At 48.1% G+C, this 16,425-nt stretch overlaps 1 protein-coding gene across 7 annotated transcripts in view; it reads right to left on the bottom strand.

The window, feature by feature from the left end:
* Window positions 1-11,300: 11,300 nt before the first annotated feature.
* The window catches only part of CYTH4 (cytohesin 4), a 35,518-nt gene continuing 30,393 nt past the window's right edge, over window positions 11,301-16,425 (bottom strand). For 5 of the 7 annotated variants that reach the window (XR_013929018.1, XR_013929020.1, XR_013929021.1 and 2 more), the window contains one exon: window positions 11,301-14,378. The gene's annotated coding sequence lies outside the window, so the exon portion shown is untranslated. The remainder of the gene's footprint in view (window positions 14,379-16,425) is intronic. The other 2 variants (XR_013929019.1, XR_013929024.1) reach the window with 1 other exon arrangement.

The raw sequence follows: 16,425 nt of genomic DNA, 5'->3' as shown, positions 1-16,425 counted from the left end.
CCCACACACACACATTAGGGGTCTCCCTACCACCCTTGTGTTTGCATCACAGTGGTTGTGCAGAGCAGCAGTTGTGGGATCTACATGGTAAAGATGCTGAACTCTGACTTTGTGTTGTCCCCAGAGAGCAAAAGAGGAAGCAGGATTGGCCACCCAGAGCTTCTGTTGCACAGGACAAGGCTTAGTAGGAGGCTGGAAGCTAAAGGAGAGAGGACTGGTGGCCATGTTGGGAGCTGGATACCTAAATCACAGCGGGCTTCCCTTTGTAACTCTGAAGGGGGCATTTGATTTACAGGTTTCTCCATGATCACCTCATTTCCAAAGATTTTACATGGTAGCAACATGAAATTTTTTTTATTCCACATACGAAGTTCACCTGTCACCCTGCATCCTTACCCCAACTCCCTGATACTCAAGAGAAGGTTATACCTGAAAAATATGAAAGATGCAGAGTGTTATCATGATGCAAACTGAAGAGCAGGTGACTGCATCACACATACTGGGGCACTGGAGGTTGAGGGGTGATGAGGGATTCCATCTGCACACACCAAAACTGGTGAACCACAATTAACTTGAAAAGCATGGCAATTATCAAGCAGGGCTCCAAAACCTCTAGACTCCCTGTGCTCCCACGCTCCGAGGCTACTCTTACACAAAAGAACTTGCACCTGCTTACTGCAGAAGTACAGAATGCCAAAGGTGTGTTCACCTATGCAGGTCACAGCTATCTAAACTAGGCATGCGGCTTTTCCAGCAGTTCTTGGGTAGATGTACTTTGACTCAGTCCTCAGTTAAAGCTTGGCCTGGCTGCTATCCCTATGTTCTTCCTGACTGCTTGGGCTGAGATCTGCAGGGGCTGGATATACTCACCCCACGGCTGGGTGCCCCCAAGGAGCCTGTGTCCCCAGCCAACACATGCCCAGAAGAGGTAAGGAAGAAAACTTGACAACGAGTAAACTTGGTACTTAATAAGTCCTGCACCTGCAGGAAAACCAGTGCAAAGAACAAAAGGAGAATTCCCTGGGGAACATCAAGAAGAAAAAAAAAACAAAAACAGTGAGAACAAACTGGGAAAACTGCAGTGTCTGGCAGGGGAACCTGAGAAGGTTGGGAATGGAAGATAAAGGGGGAAGACGGCCATTGAGGAGCAGTGGTAGAGCAGGGGACAGGGTTCTGGGGTTCCAAGGAAAGGAGGATGAGGCAGGGGGAAGGAGTGGAAGAGATAGGGTCAAAGTAACAGTGGGGGTGAGGCAACTCACAGTTTTCATGCTTAGTATCGTGCAGACACAGGTAACAGGATAGACACTGAATGTCAAAGGATATGATTCCAGAATGGAAGTAAAAAATGTATTATCACAAGACTATGGGATGTTCTGCCATTGCTTTGTACTTAGATCACTACAGAATAGGAAATAAGACCAATCCAGGCAGATACCTTCAGAAACCCCTTCTCTTTTACATCAGCAAACAGGGATGAGAAAAGATGAAACCATGGAGCCAAAGAAAGGCTCTGAGAAAGCGTTGGCCTGATCCCAGTGATGTGACCTCCAGCACTAGCTGCAGTGAGGTCAGAGCTCTACCTTGGAAGGATCTCCCATGGTCTCCACTGTGCTGCCCCAGGAGTCCCCTCCTCTCTCCTGGAGGAGAGAAGGTTCTTGCCCTGGACTTATCTTCATTCATTTTAAAGGTGGCCTTTTCTGAGAACTGCTATACTCATTATTCTTCTGGCCAAGTCTGGCTTGGCATTGAGCTTCTCCAACAAATTGATAGGCTGTTGTTAGTGCCACTGACAACGGAGGAAGCACAACCCTTCATGTGTGAATGCTCTGAACCTCATTGTCCTTTCCCTTCTTTTGTCTTCTTCTGACTGAAGAGTTTCCAAGCCAAGTGTTGCTGCTTCCAAGTCTCCCTGAAGAGTGTCTCTGAACATTTCAGGCAGTAACCTGGAGAGCACTTACTTTCTGTTTAAAGAGATGAGGATGCATTAGTGGAGAGAGGGAGCAGAATGTGAGCAAGAGTGGGACACCTGCCATCAACAGGGTCCTTGTTCAGTGCTTTAGGCTGTCCCCTCTCTCTGTGCCATTCATCAATTTAACCCAATACGATGCCATGGTTTTAAGTGACTCCAGCATTAGAAACTCTGTCAGGCATGAGATTTATGGGGTGATGTGCAACAAAGCTGCTTTCTCTGCCAAGTCACGTTTTGTGCTCTTTTTCTTTTCTTCCCAATCTTTATGGCACTAGAAAATTTGATCCATACTAGCTTTCCAGCTGGTTTGTGAGACTGGACAAAGGACCAACATTCCTGCAGTGGACTGAAAGAAAAGAGAGAAGCTGCAGAGAAGGGATCAGCATGGGGCATGAGGGGGCCAGAAAGACTCAGAGTAGACTTAGGACGGTTTTCAAGAGTAATCCAGAGCACTAGGTTTTCTGTGCTTGCTCTCAAGCCCTCTTCCCTATTACCTGTACCTATCCACAAGGGCAAACTTTATACTGAAGCATCACAGCCCCTTTGGATTTCTTCAATAGGCTCAGAGCTGTTACTGTTTTTTCCCTTACTCATAGCATGAGGCTCACCAGTGCTGTCAGGAGCCTGTGGGGAAGCAGAAACCCAGCAGTTTTCTGTGATAGCTGGCAACCTGCCTGGCTCCGGGGCTCCCAGAGTGGCTAAGGCCAAGGATGCTGAACAAAGTGTGGCAACAGTAGGGGTTGACTGTAATTACCTCTCAGATTTCTTTGCCAAAAGATATCCAAAGGGCCAGTCCCAGCCACACTAGAAGCTTCAACATTCACAGTATCCTGACTGGGTGCTGAATGGTGCCATGGAGGGAAGATGCTTGGGAAAAGGCAAGAAGGATGTGGTAGACGTGGGGAGGAAGAGGAGGAGCAACGGAACAGAAAGGAAGAGGCACTCTGAAAAAAGCAGCAAGCATAAGAGGAGTGTGTATCAGTAGCACATGAACCAAGAAGCATGCAGCTCTTGAATGCTTTGCTTTCCTGATGCTCTTCTGCTTAATGCACTCTGTGCTTGTCCCCTTAGATCCTGTTTCTGTCAGATTTAGCAGTGGCCCTGTTAGCCTCACACTAGGTAACCAGTTTGTGGTAAAAACAAGAAGAGAGAAGCCCCCAACCACCCCTGGCAGAGCAGCTGTCACAATGGATTGGCTTTCAGCCCCTTGCCAGCTGCCCCCAGCACCAGCTGTCTGTGCGTGTTAAGAGCCTTCTCCTGAGCTGCTGAGAACTGCCGCAGCTAGCCTGTATCATTCACAGCATCCATGAGCACCAAGCTGCTGTCCAGACATCATATGCCCTGCAGCTCCTTGGGCACTCAGCTGGTACAGAAGGGAAACGGCATACACACACACACACACACACACACACATGCACACACACGCATACTTAGCTGCACAACTGTGCAATGGCAGCCTGGGCTAGCACCTTCCAGGCACAAATCCAAGCTGACACTTCGACTTTCATAGGTTCACACCGAGCAACTGGGCACACAGGGTGGGAGGACATGCACACACACACACACACACTTCGCCTGAGCACGTGGACAGTGACAGATCTGTATGTGTAGGGGCACATGGCAATGTGAGCACAAAGCAGGGTGCACACAGGCAACCAACATGCATAGGCACATCACAAAGTCTTTTCCACCCCTCCATCCAGTCACTGGAAGTAAGCTTGTTTTCTGTTGTATGACATTGCGTTTCCCTCTGCTACATCATGCTTTTTGTCACCTACTCACTCAACTGTATGAAATGGGCTGATTGGCCTTCTCACACCAAAACCTCCTGCCACCTCTGTAAGCCCATGTACATGGCTCCATTCCCCTTCCACACTCCTCGTCCCCACCCTTTCACCTTCAGCCACGCATGTGCCCATGGATGCCAAGGCCTGCCTCCCCAGACCTGGAATGGGGTTGTTTATTTTGTGTCAACCAAAAACCTGAGTCCTGAATTCATCTGAAAGAATAAAAAATCCTTGTGTGCTCCACTCCGCTCCCCACCCCATGCCCCTGCATCTCTAACCACCCCTCATGGGGTCTGGCTGCTGCTGTGGGCTTTGAAGACATTATTAACATTACTGAAAGGGCTGCCATTTCAAGCAGCCAGGTGAAAAACAAAAAGTCGCTGCAATTAGGAAGTTGTTAGCGAATCCAGGGGGAGGCAGCACCCGCAGGGTGATTGAGAAGCAGTGGGCTGCCCTTACCGCACTGCCTTCCTTCCCTGTTCCCTCCTCTCCTGCCCTCCCTCTTCTTCCACTTAGCTCTCTGCTCTCTCCTCTTTCCATTCCTGGTCTGTTTGCCTCCCTGCTGACGTCCTGCCGTGGCACTACCTGCCATGGCCAGCATCATTGCATGTTAATTAGGCCCTGCACAGTTCCGTGGATGAATGTCGCTGTCAGCTGGAGCATAGATCCAGCCTCCCCCACCTCCACAAACACAGGCTCCTGCTTCTTCCCCATCCCCCGGTAAACAGAGCTGCCAGGACATCATTTATCCATAATGGCCTCCTGCGATAATAAATTTTTGCTTATGGGGACATTGAGGAGGAAAAGGTAACAAAAATGAAGATGGCCTGGTAGCAGTAGAAATACCAGCTGTGTACCACAGCAGGTGATGTCTGTAGTCAAGCCTGTAAAGAGGAAAAGCATGAGAGTAAGGGTGGGTGAAACACACAGAAGGCCCAAGGGTTGATCTGCTGTGTCAAACCTTGACCGGCTTCGCCAGGAAATGAAACCTTCTTTCCCCAGACCTGCTCTCACAGCCTGCTGGCATCTTCCACAGTGATGGAGGAGGGAGGTGACCGTGCTGCACTGGTGGGAACAAGCAGGGTTGGGAGGCGGGGGGAGAATGCTGGGGGTAAGCAGGAGGCAAGGGGGCATTTCGGTTGTTGCTAGATGAGAGGGATGTATGGTGGATTGTGCAGGGACCAGATGTGAAAGGATCAGGAGCCTTTTCTGGCATCTTGGGCACCTACTGACTTTGCAAGGGAACGCCTGCTTCTCCCCTGGTCTTTCAGCCTGGCGGCTGGTGAGGATACTCAGCAACATGGTGACATTGTGGTTAGTGCCTGGGGACTGTAGGGGCAATAACACATGGCCAGTACCATTTTTTTGGAAAAGGGTTATCCAGTGTGGAGAAACAGCCCCTTGTCAGTGCTTTGAGAGAAACAAGAAGCTGAGAAAAAAAACAGAGGAGACAGTCATCTCCTGGAAATATGAGAAGGGATGCTGGAACTGGAGGGGAGGGAAGGAAGGAAGGAAGGAAGGAAGGAAGGAAGGAAGGAAGGAAGGAAGGAAGGAGGTCTCAAGTCATGTCAGCTAAAAGCATGGGAGGCAGAGGGAAGGAAGCAATGCCCTGCACATGAAATGAGGCTGCCTTTTTTCTCTTCTCCTGTTCTTGGCACCTGGGCCAAGCCTATCTGTTGCTGTGCAATTCCATGGTCTCTGGCTGCCCTGCCCTGCCCTACCCTGGCATGGTAGAGCTGGCAGTGATCCACAAGAGGCTCCCCGGGCTGTGGCCTTCCCTCCCTGCCCTGGTCTCAGCTGCAGACCCACAAGGGCTGCTGCAACTCAGAGGAGGAGACAGGCAGAGCTACTGCAGTGCTGGTGCAGCAGCAGCCCAGTGGGACCCTGTCTACTCAGCAAGTGCTGGGGCAAGGGCAACACATCTCATCTTTAGCAAAAGCCACGGATGAGTCCAGCATCAGGTCATGACATTAGCCTGCTTGACATTGTGGGTGCTTGTTCTTTCTCACAGGGGAGGCAGTCTGGGAGGAAGGATTTAGCTCTCCTTGTCCTGTCACTTTCCCTTGCCTGCCCTGTTTTGACCCAGATACATTACAGTACAATGAATCTGTGACTCCCCTTGGGAATTCACAGTTGTTGCTGTGCTGCATAGCACAACTGCTCACAATTTCATGGTGGTGACAAGGCTGGCACTTGTGCCTTCCTCCCCTGGAAGAGCCCTTGGGGACAAAGAAAAAGCTCCTTTAGGCTACATTTCAGCTTCAGCACTCCAGAACACTTCTCAGCTACCTATGGTCACTGCTCTGCCAGGTACCCCTGTCCTGTGCTAAGCCCACGTGCAGTAAGACCACATTATCTTGCCTGCCTGATGTGGCAGTGCAGGGATGCAGGTGGGCAGGGAGCCATGGCATGCTGCAGTCTCCCGGGTTTCATCAGAACAGGTTGAGAATACCAAGGTATGCTGCAGCCTGTCTTTGCAGCCCAGTCTAGATGGAGCCTTTGCAGGAGCACAACTGAGTCTCACAGAAGAGACAAGCTTGAGCCTTCAGCAGAGGCTGGTAACGCACAAACACATCGAGCACGTTTGCAGACAGGAGGGGCCCTGTCCCCTGCCTTCATATGAAAACTTCTGTTCTATAAGTGGGACACAGCATGGATACCTTAATTTAGTGCAAGTGGGACAGTAAGATGATCCCCTAAGTATAACAAAGATGGCTTAGAGCTAAGCATGACCTAGCATAATTATGTGGGAGCACAACTTTTCTTTAGGGTTAGGAGACCCTACCTTGTGTCTTTTGCACTCCTTAGCCCCCATTCATCTGCCAGAAAGGACCAGTTTCTCTTTTCAACTTTTCCATCCCGTCTTTGCCCAGTTCCACATCTCATCATGCTCCCTGCCTGCCTGGACCATGTTTTTGATATGAAGCAAGCTATGCTCTGAGACCCTCCCCTGCCTGCTGCCCTGGCCTGATAGCTGTTTATCACTGGCGGAGAACACCAGCCTCCAGAGCACAGGAGCACTTCCTCCTCATAAATTATTGACACAACCCTTTGCCTTTCCATAGCCATGGGCTCCCCACCCCTCTCCCTGCCTCTCCTCACACTGACTGTGTTTGTCAATTACCTCTTCATCTAGCCTTTCTTTTAAAAAATTCTTTTTCATCTTGCAGAAGCTTTTCATGTTTTCTTTTCTTCCTGGGGAGGGGAGTAGGGAGAGATAGCGTGCAGGGAGGGAGGGCATACCTCAGCCACTGCTAGAAATACAAAGGCAGCTTGTGCATGGCATGGCTCTTAATTGGCAGCTATCTGGGACTGTGGGCCTGTCCTCAGTGATGAAACATAGATGTGCAGTTCCTTCACAGTGGAGAACATTGTGAGGACAGACAGTCCCATTTAAGGTCAGGGGGGAAGCAAGGTTTGAGACAAGTTCTCCAGAAGGCATAGAGTGACCCCAACCAAACCCAGCTCTCCTCTCTTCCTACTGCGCTGGAGCCAGCTGTTTGCCTTCCTGGGGCTTTTCCTCTCCCGCCCCATGCATCTTGTGAGCTCTCCCAGGAGGCATCATCATTAAGTGTCAATGTGGGAATAAACATAAGAGCTATTAATTGGCTTGCTTGTATAAATAGCCTGGTTTCAGCTGGCAGGGGAGGTTGGATGCTGCATCTAGAGCACCCAGCCCTGGATTTTGGTGAAATATGGGGGGGAAAGTGGGTCTGTGAGGCCCTGTTCCAGTTGTATCACTAGAGGGAGTCAAAGACCTGCCTTCTGCTGCAGCTCAGCTTGACCCAGAACCCTCTGGTGATGGACAGGATTGCTCAGTTGCTAATGAATGGCAAGTACAGGGAACGTCCAGCTCCCACAGAGGGCAGAGACCTGTGGCGGGGCAGGGTTTAAGACTCCCCCCTCCCTTGCCATAGGTCCTGGATAAAGACAGCTCTGATAATTGACCTGTGTGTACAGGAATGGATATAGCTCCCACTTGGCTGTGATGCCCTGGATCACAAGTTTATGCCAGCTTCCTTCCTGCCTGTGACAGACAGTTTCCCCTCACTCATATGAATCCTTCTTTATCTGCTATCCCAAATCCCAGTCAGGAATTCACTGTAGAAGAGAAGAAGCTGCAACATACCCCCAACCCTTCTTTTTAGCAGCACGTGCTACCCGATGGGTCCTATGTCCAGTGCCTCAGACCTGGCAGTTTCCCCATCCACCATGCAGCTTCCTCAAACCTTTAGCAAACACTTTTCAGGGAGACGACTCCAGCACAAAATGAGAGAGACAAAGTGCTCATCTGGGTCAACTGCACACATGAAATGGAAAAACATGTATTGGAAAGTATGGAGGATGCCTGCCAGCTAAGGACAAGGATGAGACAAGTTGTGGGGGTATTATCTCCCAGGGAAGATGAAGTTAATCTGTATGCCAATAAGGGGTGAGGGGATCTGCAGGTGGGGAAAGGGGGGTGTAGGGGTGTGTGTGGAGTATGCCGCAGGATGAGCTAGTTGGGATCAGTGAAAAAAAGGGTGCAAAAAGCAGGTGGGACTTCACACCTCATGGAATCGAGGCTGGGGTGTTTATATCAGCCCATCTTGCCTGGATTTTATTCTGGTGATGAACGTGTTCTGAAAACAAACAGAACATTGAGGAAGAAACTTGTGGAGCGAATGACTGTTTTTTTGGTTGCTAAGCCATCTGTTCTGCTCCAGCAGCTCACTGAGGGCTCTGCCGTTGCTCTCGATGTGCATGCGTGTGTTTTTGCGTGGGTGGCTGGTGCTGGCTGGCGTGGCAGGAGGGAGTATCAGGGCGGAGAGGAGGATGTGTGTATGCTGGGAAACTCAGATGCTTTGAGCAAATTTGCTTGGGAGGAGAGGAGGAAAGTTTGCTGCGGCAGTGTATGCAAACATACATGGCTGAGGCCAAGCCTGGGAGTGTGTGTGCATGGCTGTGCTTTCTGTGTGCACGTAAGGTGTGTGTGCACGTGTCTAGGATCACAGGCACAGGTGGAGTTTACATCAGGATAAGGAAGCACAGCGCTGCAGCTGCAGGGTGGGTCAGCGCATTGCAAACCTGCCTCCGAGTGGGGGCAGAGATGTGTCTGTGCATGTCAAGGAGGAGCAGGGAAAATGACACTCCTGGAGAATGTCTGTAGGTGGCCAACAGCAGGGTGTTGCCCAGCAGGCTGAGAGGTAATATGGAGGTGTGAGCCAGTGGGAGGGGGATGCTGTGTGGCACACACTGCAAGCAATGTGGCCAGAGTGCAGAAGGAGATGAAGCCCATGCATGTGACTTTATGGCCAGCCCAACGATGTGTAGGAACCCAGCTTTCCCATCCTTACACCTGTTCACCCCACAGCAGTCCCTCCTCCTCCATGCAGGGCCTGCAGTGAGGAAGGATGGTGAAGGTTAATGACCTCTGCATATTTATTACTTTGAACCAGGCTGTGAAGATCATCTATCCCCACACTCTTTCCCATCCCTGCCCTCACTCTCATCCTTCCTTGCTCCTTGCCAGACAAGGCAGTGTTGCCATAGCAGCTGACAATTTCCACTGTCCTCTTAGGAGGACAGGCAGCAGCAGTAAAAAAGATGGGTCAAAGGAAGACACCTATGGCCTGTTTGTGTCCTTGTCTCTTGGGGTAAGCAGCTGGGACTCCTTTGGTAACCTGAAGCTGGTGGTAATCACCTAAGAGCATCCAGGTGTTATACTGAGGGAGAACTGCTAGTGTACTAGGTGTGCACGTTGTTCCTCACCCAGTCTTGTCCAGCTGCTGGGTTGGATTCAGTTGTGGCCCCATCTGAAAGCGTAACTGTGCTACAACAGCATTAAATAAAGAAGGGGTCTCCAGACCACCCCTAGCTTGCAGCGCAAACATCCTCCACACTGAATCAATCGTACCTTTTCAAGAATCCTCCTTCATCTCTCTCCCTATCACACAGACATGCTGTGGCACTGCAGAAGCAAATAAAGCATCAAGTTGCACCCCAGAAGCAGGTACATTAAAAAGTGAGATGAATGCCATTCCTGTCTGCTCTAAGCATTTAGTGAATGTACTTGGACTGATAGCAATAAGAGAGCTGGTGTTGCTTTTTATGACAGTTGGTGTCCTCTGAAAAGATGGTGCTCCATTTTAGGGATAATATTTTATATTTATATATTTTTAAGCATGATCCACCCTGAGACAGCCATTCTTATATTTTTACTGTGTCGTTATGTCTTGGTGCACCCTCTCAAGCCTCTTTCACACAGACACTTCAGTGTCCTTTATGTTTGTCTCAGGGCCTTTACACAGCACACCCCCACTGCACCCTGAAAACCTCAAACACCACAACCCCCACCTCCAACAACAGCAACAACAAAAGATCTTCCCTATTAAGCAGCATCACAGCCCTGTGGGATTTGGGAGATCTTAGCTCTGTCATAGACCTGTAGGGCAAACCACATGCTTCTCCTTTAGCTTTTCAGCTTTAAGACCATGGTGGTGATGCTGCCTCTCCCTCCACTACCCCCAGGGTCCCAGCCTTGTGGATGGGGTGCTATTGCATGCACTGAGCTCCTCCCTGCCTCCTTTGAATGGTGGTCTCTTGGTGCTGCTGCAGACAGCCAACAAAGAAATAAGCGTGGTGTCTAGCAACAGCACATCAGTGTTCAAGGCTGGGCTAACCTCTGTGGTTAGCAACTCAAAAAGGTGAGTGAAAACCTCCAGAGCCAAGGTGTCTGGCCAAAAGCCCATGCAGGAGAGCAGGCAGCTGGGCACGATCAATACAGTCATGGTTACAGTGGCAAGAGAATCTCCTGCAGCCCTTTTTGCAACTAGCCTCAGATTAGATACTCCTTCCATTTTGAATGACCACAGAAGTTCTGCTTTCAGACCGCAGGTGCCTTTGCACAGTTGCATCACAAACATTCAGGCATGGAACTGCAGCCGACGTTGCAGGCAGAGCTGCCATTGGGACAGAGGCAACCCTCACCTGAAGGTTAGTAGAGTTCCTCATTTTCATACATTAGGACAGAGAAAGGAGGCCTTGTGGAGGGGGGATCTGTACCAGTCGTGAGCAGTGTTATTCTTGAGAATGCAGGCAGAGAAACAGGGGAGAACACAAATCGATAGTGTTAGTAGGTGGCCTTACTGACTTTGCCACCAGAGACAGGGACATAGAATTAGATTTAGGAGAAAGCAGTGTGGGAAGAAAATAAGAAAATTAACAGAGAGGAGGGGAAAATGGAAGAAGAGTTTGGAAGAAGGAAGGTCATGAGAAACAGAGGGAGGCAGGCATGTGAGTTTGATGGGTTCTTGGTTTAAATGGGAAGTGCAGTAATCTCCCCATGTTTAGGTGGTGTTTGAGAAAACCTGATTGGGATTTATTAGAAAATAAAAATGCTCTAATTGAAAGTGAGTGGAGGCAATTTGTATTAATAATGGGAGAAATCATCAAATAATGGAATTGTTTAAAATCTATTAGTTTGCTCCATGCAGTGAGAGGAAGGGGTTGATTATCTTGCAATAGAACATATTAAAAGGAGAGCCCAGCCTGCTGGTCCCCTATGCAGATTAAAGATGTAATTTATTGAAGCAATTTATTTTCTATTCGGAAGAAGGGGGAAAAAATGGAAAAATATGATAAGAGCTGCAATCAAGTCTTGGATTCTTAATTTGAAGACCTACCTCTTATCTACCTTCTCTCAATCATTAGAAAAAAATTACTCATTCCTTCATTGGGTTTAAAGCTGCAGAAGCTGACAGGGTAGCTGGGAGAAAAAAAAATCTCAGGAGAAGGCCTGTTACTCACCTCTTGAGCTTTATATTATTGACAGCAGTTGCCTCAAATCCAAGGCAAATCAACCTTGGGCTGCCTGGAGGAGCAGCAGGTAGAGCTTAGAGGTCAGCACCAAGGCGCTATCTAATCCTTCCCGAGGATAAAAAGAACATGTTGCTAAACTGGAGATTAATTCAGAGCTGCTTCATTCGCTCTGTCTGTCTGCCTCTGTGCTAATCCAGCCCTTAGAAACCAGGGTGAGGGAGTGACAAATGGCCCTAGTATTCACTGTTACAGTCCCTTCCAATGCAATGGGAATTTAGGTGCCTAAGTAGGCATCAGGCTCTTAGTGGTATGCCTGGTTCTGCAGCTCATCCTTGTCCTGAGATTTGCCTGGCATATCTGCTGAAAAGGCCTTGCAGGCTGGTGATTTTGCTCTTCTTTGGTTTCCTCAGAGAAAGGCCTAGATCCCGCTTTGCCCATTTGCTCCTGCCTGGCTCCGTTGTGACACCCTGACCCAGTACCATCACAGGGAGCTAGCAGGACTCCACAGCTCTTCCTGCCTCCTCCTTGTTGTGTCATCTGCTCATTCTCTTTGCATCACTGTATCCAGACATCTCTCATGTGTCACTTTGTACCCCAACACTGATCTTGGCTTGTAGGCAATAGGGCATGAAGTCCTGCCACTCTCAAGTACCCTTAAGCAATCCAGACCCAACTGTCTTTCCTTCCAACCTCACCATCAAAATCTGTCAGAAGAGTGCTGTTGTAAGGAGTGGAGTGAGGGAAGAGGACAGAGACAATGAGATGGTCTTGCAACGATCTCAGTACTAAGGACAAAACCAGAGGACAAAGAGGCGAGATAGCAACAGTTCTCACTCTACTCATCATCCTCTGTACTCCAGGTCTGAACTTACATGCTGTTCTTGAGCAGGCTGTGGCTTGGGAGAGGAAAATTTCTGGCCTGTCCCAGGGGACTTGAGCATATCCATATGCAGCAGAAGCAGTTCCAGGCTTTTTTGCAGTCCCAGGGGTTTTTCTGCCTGGTGCCTGAACACTATGTTGGTAGGAGACATTGCAAATACTATCTCATTCTGCTAAGATCAATAGCTGGCTTCTGCCTTGAAAAAAAATAGACAGGGTGAAAATGGAGATCTCAAATTGCAGTTTCAGATGTTTAAAACAAAAACCAAAACAAACTATCAGAAGATTCAAGATTAACTTAGACCACAGCTGAAAGTCTTGTCTGTGAGAATCCGTTACATCCTATAAAGAGGATAAAAACCATTAAAGAAGGTATAAAGATAATAGCTAGGGATATGGTTGGAGTGGGTCTAAAACAGGGAAGCCAAAACAAAACGTATGCTGCTAAGAGATCTATGCTGAAAGAAAGCTTGTGGTGCGAGCCAGCAGTGGGGTCTTAGGCCCAGCCTGAGCCAGAAAGCAAGGCTCATCACAAGAGAGAGCCTCGAGGTGCCATTGTATTGGGGCTGGGATGGAGTTGCCAAAGCAACTTGTTATGCCAAGAGATCTGTGTGAAATAAGGAGTTTTCACACACATGCTTTGCTATGGAATTATTTTTACATAGTAACACCTTTTAAAGACTTTGTCTGTCTAGGTGCTTTGAGGAACACTTACTTCCTTTACTTGAGCTTCCAGTCAATTCTCCATCTGTGTCTATGGTCCTTTCAGACTTCTGCACGTGCCTCTGTACCTTAACACCTATTGATTTATTTTCTTTGGGTTTTGCATCTTTCTTTTACCTCTGATCTGCACAGGGACAATGTGATACAAAACAGTATCGTTTACCTACAGAGAGGAAATTTTTATTTTCTCTCCTTCTCACTGTGAGGGGCTCCTTAGTATATCCCATTAAAGTGGTTCCCAGACAGAGAGTATCTCACTATCTGCAAGAAAACCCAGTCTGGTTTTCCCACTTTCTAGTATAGCTACAAACTCTTTAACAAGCTGTCCAGTGACCTTCTAAACAGTGGTAACTCAAGCATAAATGCACATTCTGCTACTTCTCCAGGTAAAATGATTGACAGCCACTTGGATTCAAACTCAGTCAAATACAGCAGTTCAGAGACAAAGAAATTAAACAAACTTCAGGCTAAGACTTGTCTTTCTGAAAAGATTTTCCCATCATTAGTTTACCTGAACTGGAAGCAATAGCAAAAGTAAAAATAACTCGCCCATACTTTTGAGACCAAACCAGGTTAGTGGGTGAATAGACAGAAGCAGCTCTGTCAGCTACATTTTTTTTTTTCCCTTTGGATTCAGTAGCCATACAACTTAATACCAGTATGCTGATAGATTGTACATATACAAACTTAATCATAAACACACACTAGAATATAACTGTATCTATATCTATATATATATATACACACACACACACCCATCCTAGTCACAACTACACTAACAAACATGTTCACAGTATGACATTGAGTGGTATTAATTAGTGTCAGGGCCCTGAGTGCACTAACGACCCTTAACTGCCTGATCAGTCTCACCTGTGGCTTTCCCCACATCTTCTGCCTACAGCCTCGGAGGTCTCTTGGAGCTCAGGCCAAGGCACCTACTGTTGGTGTATTGTAGTTGTGTTGCTCCTGAATGGATCTGAGATCTGTTTCATCATCTTGGTTTACCCAAGATCTTGTTGCTATCACTACCCCTGCTCAGGTAGTGTGGTATCTCACCCCAGCCTGTGGGGTTAGTGCCTTGTACGTGCTTATGTTACCCTTGGCTTTTTCATGGAGCAGTCCTGCTCTTGTTGCTCCCTGACAATTGGTATTCATCTTTCTCTCCAGCCATAACAAACCCATATATGCCCCTCTTACCTGTTTGATGAAGACAGTATGACCTGAAAATAAGAGGAGAAAAACCTGTCAGTTACAGGGTGACCAGAAACATGTTTATGCTTGGTTTACTGCAAACAGGTGGCTATTTATTCTTTATGAACACAAACAAACATAAGTACACCATATTTTACTCCCACCAAATCCTTTCTTCATCATTAAGCACATGCTCACAAATGTGTTCCCCAATACTTTCCCACTGAGTTAACATAATGATTGTAGTATACTGTGCTGATCTTGACTTGCTACGTGTACTGGGTAACTATTGCCTTGTTTTTCCTTTTCTCTAAACCTCTGCGGGTGGGAGGGAAAAAGATGGATCCTGATATAAAGATTAGGAAGTAGATCAGAATGATTGTGGGTGAAGGCACATGGGTCTGTGGTAGCTTTTGACATTTCTTGGTTACACACATGCATTTCTGCTCATAGTCACCCAGCCAAAATGGGAATCCTGATATAATCTTCCTCCTGTCTCTGATGTTTGACAGCTGCACAGTCAAACAGTGCAGAACAAACTGCAGTGCTCCTAAAATAATTCTCTTTCTTTGCCTGAGTCATTTAAAATCATCTCCCCAGAAAGTCTTTTGCAGAAAGCACATCTCTTGCTTGTCCTTCTCTTCCCTTCCTTTTTCCCAAAGACTCTTCAATGCTTAGAAGACTGAAGGCCCGTAAACACAGCCCTTTGGGGTTACATCTATATCAAACACATCCAGGACAGTCTGAGCTCTGTTCTCAGGCTGTCCACACTTCAATTGTTAGCCCACTCCTGAGCGTGGCTGTGGCTTGTGCAAATCCGTAATCTGCTGTATGAGGTTCATGCCTGGTTTGAGGGAGAGCCAATGCCAAGGGTCATTATATCCCCCCCTGTTAGGGTAAATGAAAGTAGAATTTAACTTTTTGAGTATAAGCTTCTTCAGGCCACTTAGGTTTGGTAATTAACATGAGTCTACGGCAGCTTGACCAATGCATAGAGGGCCAGCCCCACCTTCTAACCTGCTCACAGACATCCAGGGCAAATCCTACTCCCTCTCTTCACCTCTGTTCATGCCCTGCAGAGGAGCACCGGCCGTCCTGCTTTTGGATGCTCAGTAGTCCAAGCTAGTGGAAGGATGGCAGGGATGGCTTTGATAACTCATTCGCACAGTGCCTCAAAAACAAATCTTGGCAGAGGATTCTGCTGACCCGTGCAATGCAGCCAAGAGGGAACGCCAGAGTCTGTATTTCAAACTTCCTCATTCCTTTGCTCCATTTAGTGCTTGTTGGAGGCAGAAAAAAGTCTTGCCTTCTGTCCTTTGCTAGGTACATATCTGGGTGTGGGTCCATGTGCACTGTGTGGAGAGACCCATTCCTCAAGATACAAAAATCCTTGAAAAGGGGCAGAGTGAAAGATGGCAGTGACAGATTTGTTGAACAGGGAAGTTGACCCTGAGATAGGTGCTGTTGCCAGTACAGGGAACAGCAGTCAGGCTGAGCTGAGGTGACAAAAGGAGGGATGGTAGGGGCTGAGGCTAGAGATCGGGAAGGGAACAGTCCGTGTATCTCAGCTAATGCTCTCTGGCAGAGTAGCAACACTAATGGATATTAGAAGTGTCAGCTTCAAGATTTAGCAAAATGGTACCTCTCCTGATGCATCTCATCCTGGCACACAGAGCCCAGAGCAGAGGAGAAATTAGGGCCAACAGAATGTACGTGCTGAGTACGGGGTTGCCCTTTTCTCTTGTCAGGGACCTTACTCCTGTGACTCCACATCTCATGATGACAATCCTATGCAATGCTCCTTGCTAACAGCAGGCATATTTCCAGGTGAGAAGCCATTCTCTAACACCCACACAGATCTGCTCTCCTCCTCTATGCCCAGTGGTGCCTTTTCCTTGAGAAGCACAAAGGGGGACACATTCATCCCTCAAAGGAAAAGAGGGATATCCCACTTCCCCATGGAGTGGAGTGAGGTGGAGACATGGCAGGAGTGGCTGACTGCTGGCTGGAGTCCTGGGGTTTGGGTCTTTCCAGCCTGTTCTGGTAGCAGTACCATCCTCAGCCAGGTATGACTTG

Source organism: Falco punctatus (assembly GCF_963210335.1).
Source record: "Falco punctatus genome assembly, chromosome: 6".
In the NCBI taxonomy this organism is placed as follows: Eukaryota; Metazoa; Chordata; class Aves; order Falconiformes; family Falconidae; genus Falco; species Falco punctatus.
This window is presented reverse-complemented; position numbering and strand designations above follow the sequence as displayed.